Below are 9,862 nucleotides of genomic sequence, written 5' to 3' on the forward strand. Positions count from 1 at the left end.
GGAGGGGGGAAATGAGCAAATGATATTGAGGGCTAAAGTAGAGGGCAAATGTTTTGAGATTGATGAGGGCAACAGGTGTACATATGTGCTTGACTCAATGGATGGATGTATGGATTGTGATAAGAATTGTACAAACCCTCAATAAAATCATTTTTTAAAAAGAATAATGAGGGTAACAAATGTACAAATGTGCTTTATACAATTGATGTATGTATGAATTGTAATGAGTTGTATAAGCCCCCAATAAAATGACTTAAAAAAAAGTGGGAGACCTTCAATGAGATGGACTATCACAAAGGTTGCAACAAAGGGCTCAAACATAGCAAGTGAGGACTGGCACAAGACTAGGTACAGTTTTAAGTTGTACATACAGTCATTATGAACTGACTCGATAGCATTTAACAAGTGTCCTTTCCTTTGAAAAGGTTTCTTTGGGCAAAACAATTGATGTACATTAGTCATTTGTTCCTTTTTATTCCTATACTTTGCACATGGCTTTATCAATGCACAATCCACACTGAATTGTAATATTGGTTTCTACATCTTGTCTCTATCATTAAATACTGAGCACATTAAAGTGTGAAAAAAAGTATGAGGAGGACTTGAAACCTTGTTGATGGGAATCAAAGCCTAGAGTTTTTAATATGGATTGCAACGCAATGGAAAGAAAAAAAATTCTCAGAACTGAATTAAGAGTCAACATCATGAGAACCAGAGAAAAGATTGAAATTGCCACATATTTCATTTTGCTTTTATCCACAATGAATGCTAATTGAAGCAGCAGTCAAGAAATCAAATGGCAGATGGCAAAGAGAAAGGACATCACTCAGAGGTGCACCCGACCCGAGCCATTGTATTTTCCATAGCCACATATGTATATGAAAGTTGGATGATGACTAAAGAAAACTGTGGCTGCAACAATGGGCTCAACATAAAAATAATTGGGAGGATGGGGCAGGACGAGACTGTTTCTGATGTGAATCGGGTGCGCACAGGTACATGAGTCAGAATGAACTTGACAGAACCCGCAACAGCCACAAAGATCAGAATAACCTCCAGTGCATGTGCATCCTAGTGTGTATGCACATATGCTTCCTGTTTTCCTAGTTGGGCAAATAAATATCTCTTTATAAAAATAAGACCATCATTAAATACAGCAATTATAGATCATGGTAAACAAAAGGAGATCATTATGGAACTTTTATATACTTATGTAGCTTGACACAGCAAAAGTATCTTAGGATGAATCTGTATGGTCAATTTAGAGATTTCACATTGTTTATGTGTACCAGAAGTAAATTTTATCCCAATCTACTTTCAATGAAAATAATAAAATTGAATTCACAACTCACACCTTTAAAGATGGTGAGAATTATGTGTTTACCTAGGGAGAATTATATGTTTAAACTAGTCATCATCATATTGTCCTTCCTTCTTATTATTAGTGTGACCTTGAAAAACAAATAGTTGTAGTATTTTTTGTGCATTTTATTATCTCTGCACATCTATCTAGATAAGATAGGCTGGATGAACAGTCTGGAGGAAAAAACAATGGGGCTGATGGTTCTAGAAGGACATTGGAGAGAGGGGGAAAGGAGGTGGTGTTGACCAACCCAGGAACAAGGGAACAACAAGTGATCCAAATTTAGTGGCAAGGAGGGTGTGAGAGACCTGGTCGGGATTCATCAAGGGCAGTGTAACTGAGAGAAATTAATGAAACCCAAATGAAGGCTGAACTTGATAGTGGGACAAGAGGAAAGTAAAAGGAAATAGAGGAAAGAACTAGGAGGCAAAAGGCATTTATAGAGGTCTAAATACAGGCATGTATATATGTAAATATATTTACATCAATGCAAGCACACTTTGTTCTATTAAATTGGTATTCCATGATGCATACCTTCCCGGCATGATCGCTGAAGACAAATGTGTGAATAAGCAAATTTGGTGAAGAAAGCTGATGGTGTTTGGCTATCAAAAGATATGGCATCTGGGGTCGTAAAGGCTTGAAGATAAACAAGCAGACATCTAACACAGAAGCAACAAAGCCCACATAGAAGAAGCACACCAACCTGGGTGATCATGAGGTGTTGAAGGGGTTAGGTATCAGACATCAAAGAACAAAAAAAATCATATCATTTTAAATGAAGGGGACTGCAGAATGGAGACGCAAAGCCCATCTGTAGGTAACAGAAAACCCCCTTACAGAAGGGTCCCGGGGAGGATACTAGCAAGTCAGCATGCAGTGTAGCAACAATGAAACATGCAACATTCCACTAATTCTTAAATGCTTCTTCCCCCCCACTATCATGATCCAAATTCTACCTTACAAACCTGCCTAGTCCAGAGGATGTACACTGGTACAGATAGGAACTGGAAACACAGGGAATCCAGGATGGATGATCCCTTCAGAACCAGTGGTGAGAGTGGCGATACCAGGAGGGTGGCGGGAGGGTGGGGTGGAAAGGGGGAACCAATTACTAGGATCTACATGTGACCTCCTCCCTGGGGGACGGACAACAGAAAGTGGGTGAAGGGAGTCATTGGACAGTGTAAGACTTGACAAAATAATAATAATAATTTATAAATTATCAAGGGTTCATGAGGGAGAGGGGAACGAGGAGGGAGGGGGGAAATGAGGAGCTGATACCAAGCGCTTAAGTGGAGAGCAAATGTTTTGAGAATGATGAGGGTAATGAATATACAAATGTGCTTGACATGATGTATTTGTGGATTGTGATAAGAGTTGCATGAGGCCCCAATAAAATGATTTTTTTAAAATAAACGAAACATATCTTTAGCAATCATTGCAACATAAGTGCCACTGCAATATGCACGGTTCCTGCCTGAGGGCTGTATCTGAAGATGGGCCACTCTGCTCTGCAAGTTCTATGCTTGGAAACAGTATCTTTGTTGAGAGGGTCACATCAGGCCCCTAGATCCAGGTCTGATGAATCTCATAACCGTTCTCAGAAATCTTGTCAACATCTCATCTGGGTGACGCGAGGTTGTGCTGTATTAATCTTGGCAGGCTTACCAAACTCCTGTATCCTTTCAGCTGGAAGAATCTGCCATTCTATCCGAGTCAGCATTCTTATCTCAACATCTCTTACTATATCACCTTTCAGCCTCTCCTTTTCACACAGTCACTCAGCTTAGACACCTACAGAATGAACTGAAGTAGTCATGAAACCTATCCTTTCAATGGACCAAAATATACAAAAACAATTAAGTGTTGAATTGCTAACATCAAGATTAGTGGTTCAAATCCTTGACCACTTGCTGGATATAACGTGAAGTTACCTGCTGCTGCAAAGACTTACAGCCTCAGAAACACAATCATGTCATAATGCATTGGAATCAATTCATTGGCAGTGGGTTTCAGTTCACCATCTCACTGAACTAAATTATAAAACTATTTCCATTTCCAGAGTATGGCTGAGGAATGTTGTGTTTAACTCATTGTTTCGTTGCCATGCCCCCTTAGACATGATTCTTCAAAGCCTGCTGTGAGGTGGCAGCAAGTTGGTTCCAACTTACAAGGACCCTAGTGATGGCGTGGCCTTACTTCAGAGCCGTTTCCTTATGTGAATCTCTGTGGAAGCAGTTTTCCTGGTCCTTCTCCCCTGGAGCCGCCATGCGGTTTCAAGCAGCTAACTTTTACTGTTAATCCTCTTGTACCGACAGAGCCTGTATGGCACATTACTATGAACATTGAATAAAGTAAGTTATTTCTGCTCTTGATAGATTTCCTACATAAATACTTTGGGAGGAAAAATAGGTTTTAGTTTTAAATTACCAAATATACAAAGAAGATAGAGTGATAAATTACATTTTCACACTCTTAGGTGTGGGGAAGGAAAGGAGGTAAAAAATAAAGGTGTGCTGTTATGAAGGAAGAAGTTAATAATATTAGAAGAATCACCAAATAGGGAGGGAAAAAAACATGGGATCTTTCCAATTCTTCAACATAATGCATATTGCCCCATACACATATAGACTAAGAAGTCACTGAGTAATCTACACAAAGTTTACCAACTCTATGAAACACTTGCCACTACTCCATAATTGTTTACCCATGACCATCATGCTGATAGATCACAAAAGCATGTACTCATGAATCATGATATATGAATATGATGCTTCAAACACCGTTTGTGGATTGGAGTTAATACTTGATCTTGCTAGATCTCTGTTTGCCTTGAAGAAGGCTAAATTATTTAGTCTATGTCTCACAGAATGAAAGCATTGGATTGCCTAGATTAGGTTAAGCTGCTTTAGTGAAAAATCTCAAATTCATATTGCTTAAATGAAATAAATGCTTGTTTTTCCATTTCATATAATAGCCTACAGAGTTGGTTTTTGTTTTGGTTTTTTTGAGACTAAAGTGCTTTTGGTAGAAGGAAACTATGTATATTCAACTGCAGTGACCCATGCTCTTTACATAGTCAACTGGTGGCTCCCTTTCAATTTCTTTTTTCTTTTCTTTTTGTGTCTTTTTTTTAATTTAAATTTTGCCTTTATATTTTACAACATGAAACAGTCTCCAGATATCAATATTTCCAGCTAGCTCTATAAGTTTGAATTTCCTTGAAATACGTAAATGATCCTGAACCTTATATTTGTCGGTGTCTTTTTTTTTAATTAAAAGATCACTTTACTGGGGCCTCATACAGCTCTTATAACAATTCATACATTAATTGTATCAAGCGCATTTGTACTCATGTTGCCATCATTATTTTCTAAACATTTACTTTCTGTTGAGCACTTAATATCAGCTCCTCTTTTTACCCTTCCTCTCCCCCATCCACATGACCCCTTGTTAAATTATAAATTATTATTATTTTCATTTCTTACACTGACCGCTGTCTCCCTTCCCCCATGGTTTCTGTTCTTTGTCCCCCTGGGGAAATGGTTGTGGTTATGTGTTGACAATCATTGCAATCGGTTCCCTCCACCTCCCCACCTCTCCCCACTTTTCCCCTACCCTCTTGGTATCACTACTCCCATTCCTGTTCCTGGATTCCATGTGTCGTGAGCTCTTATCTCTTATCTGAACCTGTGTATCTGCTCCAGTCTAGCCCGCTGTGAAAGGCCAGACTGGGGTCATGATAGTGGGGGTGAGGAAACCTCAAGGTGTTTCATAATGCTTTACTGTGCCCTGGTTGACTCATCTCTCCTTTGTGATCCTTCTGTGAGGGGATGTTTCATTGTCTACAGTTGGGTTTTTGGTCACGGTTCTGACCTCCCTCTCAACAATATAGTTTGTTTGTTTGTTTGTTTGTTTGTTTGTTTTGGGCCTTCTGATGCCTCTTACCCAATCCCGTCGACACCTCATGATCACACAGGTGGTGTGCTTCTTCCATGTGGACTTATTGCTTCTCTGCTTGTTTAACTTCAAGCCTTTAAAATCCCAGACATTATATCTTTTGTTAGCCAGGCACCAGCAAGTTTCTTCACCACATTTGTTTATGCACCCATTTTTGTCTTCAGCAATTGTGCCTGTAGGGTGAGCATCACAAAATGCCATTTTGTTCAAATAAAGTGTTCTCTCCTTTAGGGCGGGCATGAGCAGAGACCTGAAGTCCATCCACTATCTCAGTGTATTGCCTTATAAATATTTGTACATAGGCCAATACCTCTATTTTTTATTATTAATATATTTACATATGTACACACCTATGCTTATACCTCTATCCATCGCTATGCTTCCTAGATATCTCTCTGTTGTCTTTTACCTTCCTTCTGCCCCACCATCACAATCGCCCTTCTCCTGTCTCTCAGTAATTCCTCTTAACTATATTGCTGTTGATTCAACAGCCTCAGGATCTCTATGTCCTCCTTATTGTTGATTTTAATTCCCTAGTTGTTCCCCTGTCTGTGGCATTGTTTGCTCACTGCTCCCTCTCCCCTCCTCCTTCTCCCCACAAGTCCCTCTGGGGCCATTGGTTCTGTTACTTTCTCCTCAAGCTTGCTTCCCATGCCTATCTTATATAAGTAGGCAAAGCAGCAATAACAGAGACCAAAATAAAAAGAAACAAAAGATTGAATAAAAAGAGAAAATAAGCAAAAATTTTAAAAACTAGCAAGCAAACAAACAAAAGAGCAAAAAAATACATAATTCCAAGTCTGTCTGCTGATCTTTTTGACTCTCTAACCACTGGTCCTGGGGGAATTCTGGAACTGCTTCTCCTAGCCTGACATGTATTTTGGGGGCTCCTCAGGGGCTCTATGGCTTGGCTTGGCTCCCATTGATGATCTGTTATGTTCCCTGCTTGGTTTGCCCCACTGTGGGACATTCACTCCAGATGAACTCCCCACCATCTATTGTCCTCTGTCACAGTGTGCTTCAACAAGGGGTCATCATGTCTTGAGTTGTTGACCCTTCAGTCCTCTCTGTGCCTGAGCAGCTCCATACAGGGACGTTGTCCTCCAGGCTTGGCATACTGATATGGGGTCTAAACTATCCCTTTCTCCTTTTCCTTCTTGATTTGCTTCCGTGTGGGCATGGCATGCTGGCCCCTCTCCCCAACCTGTAGGTTTAGTGTTGTCCTCTGTAGCACATTCTTCTAAGGAAGGGGTCAGTTTGGCTCTGACAGGGGCCTGCCCTGTAGTCCACTCTTTTCGTGCATTGCTTCACATGGCTACGGTGCATTGCCCTAAGGGTTTGGGGTACTGTGGTGGGGTCTGTATGCATACTCCCAATTCTGTGGACACATAACCAATAGCCCCCTCTGGGTGGCTTAGTACCCTACTCCACCTCCACCCCCCTGCAATCATCTCTTCTCTCTCCCCTTTTCTCCGTTCCCCTTTCCCCTTTCCCCCTTCCCCCTTCTTTGTGTTGGGATAGCATGTACTTCCTTGGGTTTATCATTTTTATGCAGCTGGAAAAATAGGGGAAAGAACATAGAAAAGGTGAACATTCACTTAAAAATGTATTTTCCCCCAGAAAAAAATGTTTATATCGCTTCCTCTTTCATACTATTTATGAAATCTTAATTTCAAGAGAGCCTAGAAAATGCATTTGAGTCATACACCTAAGAGAACATGGACTTGGGTGGAAGACAGGAATCTCTGCCACTACCGTTCTTTCAAAGTAGTTGCTGAAGTGGCAAGAACGAACTCAGATGATTTTAGTGCATCCCTAGAGGAGTACATTTTATTAAATTTTACTGAAGTATGGCTGTAATTTTAAAGTTTAGATAGCTGGAAAGCTAGCTCGGGGACATATTTTGAAACATACAAAAATAAAAATGATTTAAGCTTTTTTCCAAGGAAAATGCCAGTATTCAGCGTGATGCAGTCAGATTTCTCACCCAAACACATGGGAAAAATTACTTACTTTCTTTAATAAATGATCAAATTACCCAATTTCCCTACATATATTTAGAATTTTGTTAAAGCAAAAGAGTAGAAATTTTCATAACACTTAAGTAGCCTTTGTATCTTTATATATTTTAATAACTGTTGCATGCCAATTTATTGCTGAAAATAATAGGATTAAATTCAAATTATTTTATATTTACGTTAATATGTGTAAACACATAAGATGTTCCCTATTTTTCATTTTCTATCCCATGTTTTCTAATATTTGTACCTTGGGATGGTAAACTGAGACAGATGTATTAACATTTTCAAATCCAAGAAAGCCATTAGCTTAAGAAGAACAACCATATACTGGTCCTGAAATAATTATAAAGAAGTGGGTCACAGCTTGTAAGACACAAAGAAGGCAGACTGTAACACAGGAGCAGAATGTTATTTCTTCAAGTTCAAGCTCTCCCTAGAGTTGGACTAAGAGCATGTGTATAACATTGTTGACAATACAAATAGAATTCTACAATGTTTCCCTACCCCAGTTTCCTCTCCAAGGCCTTTTATTTATTAAACAAATAATTATATTTTGTATTCAGTTATCAGTGTATCATTGCACATGGAACAACAAGAACAAAGAAAAAAACACTAGGCCTCTACTTTTTATAGGCTGTTATTATGAGGACTTTGCCATCCAATATGACAATTTAAATGCACTTTAATGATTTTCATGGAGAAAACGGTAGACATTTGTAGATTATTAGTCTTAAAGTTTTATTATAATATATAGCCATCTATAATATAGACAATAATTATAACATAACTACATTGTTATGAGAACTATAAACACCAAGATCAATATCTTTCTGACATACAGAAGGCACTTGATAAATGTGTTACTTTTAAATATGGAAAAGATTTATATAGAAATATAATAAATACATTAGCCTTCATTTTTAAACACATATTAAAAACATAGGGATGAACTATATTATCTAGTGTTATCGGAGCAACATGAATGATTAACTAGTGGTTTCCTCTATCTGTTTGCTATACCAGTGCCCCATTAGAAGATGAAACACAGTCTACACTTAGCAGTCAGAGCTTTGCCAGCACGGAATACATTAAGCTTCATCAAAATGCTTTCGGAGTCCATGAAATGCTCTGCTACAAGGAAGCCACACCAGAAGCAATTATTAAGTGACTGGAGAGATAAATGTTGCTATTAATACTGCACACCTGCAATTCTTCCTTCTGCACCTTGATCTAACAGATGATGATTTGTAATGGCACAACCTCAACACCCCGCCACCTGTAGTTTATTAGGAAATCAGCCAAGTTAACCGTATTGCTCAGTTACTAGCAGCAGGGAAGGAGATATGCAAAGATTCAATTTTTGTCATTTCACATGTGATACCTTTATCCAGAAATAACTCAGCACCTGTGCTGCCCTTCACCTTCACTATGCTGCAAGGGATATGCAAATTAGGCATCTCAATGGGCATGTGCTTCTTCCTATTGTAAGACTCTGGGTTTAAGCAATATTGTGTAATTTTGAAAGACATGTACATATGGATTGTTTTATACAGCATGTGTTCACCCAGTTCAAAAGACAGGCAAGTAAACCACGTTAAGCATTTTTTCATGTTTGGTTTTGTGATTTTTCTACACAATTTAAATTTTACTTAAAGTTTGGGCTGGGCCTTGGTCAATATTTTTTAAAACATGGAAGCAGACACACATTATTCAACAATAAGAGAGATGCTATTGGGAAGGGGCAAGGAATTGTTACTAGTCAAAAATGTCAAATGGCCCAGAGTTTTGCATTGCCTTATTAGACTCATTTTTGGATTTGACTCGGTCTTTCTATCAAAATGCCCTTGCTATGACCTAACATTGTAGAATTGGAAACATTTTTTATGACCATATTTGTAATATTTTGTAACAATTCATATAGGAATTTAAAAATAAGAAAGTAATGCAAATAAAGCAGAACTATAAATAAATAATTCAAACTGCAACTAGACTTCAAAGCCCAGTTCGCTTGCTAATATTATGTGAAAATTTAACTTCGTGTCTCAGTAGAAAAAAACAAACAAAAAAGATAGTTAGAAATCAAGACATGTTTTCTCAAATATCTAGTATAATATACAGTGAAATTCATTTATTTGTGAAGTATGTTTCAATTAATAGTATTCTCACCATTATCCTTGGAATCCCAAAATTATGAGGGGACTCAATTAATTAATTAATTAATTAATTAATTAATTTTTGCCTGAAAAACATTTCATTTAGATTCATTGCTAATGCTACTTGGACACTTTCTTTTTTAAATCAATTTATTGGGGCTCATAGAATTCATCACAATACATAGATCAGTTGTGTAAAGCACATCTATACATTTGTTGCCCTCATTATTCCCAAAATTTGCTTTCCTCTTGGGTTCCCGAAATCACCTTATTTTCCTTTTTTCCCCCTCTCCCTCCCTTCCTCCTCCCCCCTCCCCCATGCACCCTTGATAATTTATAAATTATTATTATATCTTATATTA

The sequence above is a fragment of the Echinops telfairi genome, unplaced genomic scaffold, assembly GCF_000313985.2.
Source record: "Echinops telfairi isolate 266 unplaced genomic scaffold, ASM31398v2 ScPeMD7_6;HRSCAF=24_1, whole genome shotgun sequence".
NCBI classification, from domain to species: domain Eukaryota; kingdom Metazoa; phylum Chordata; class Mammalia; order Afrosoricida; family Tenrecidae; genus Echinops; species Echinops telfairi.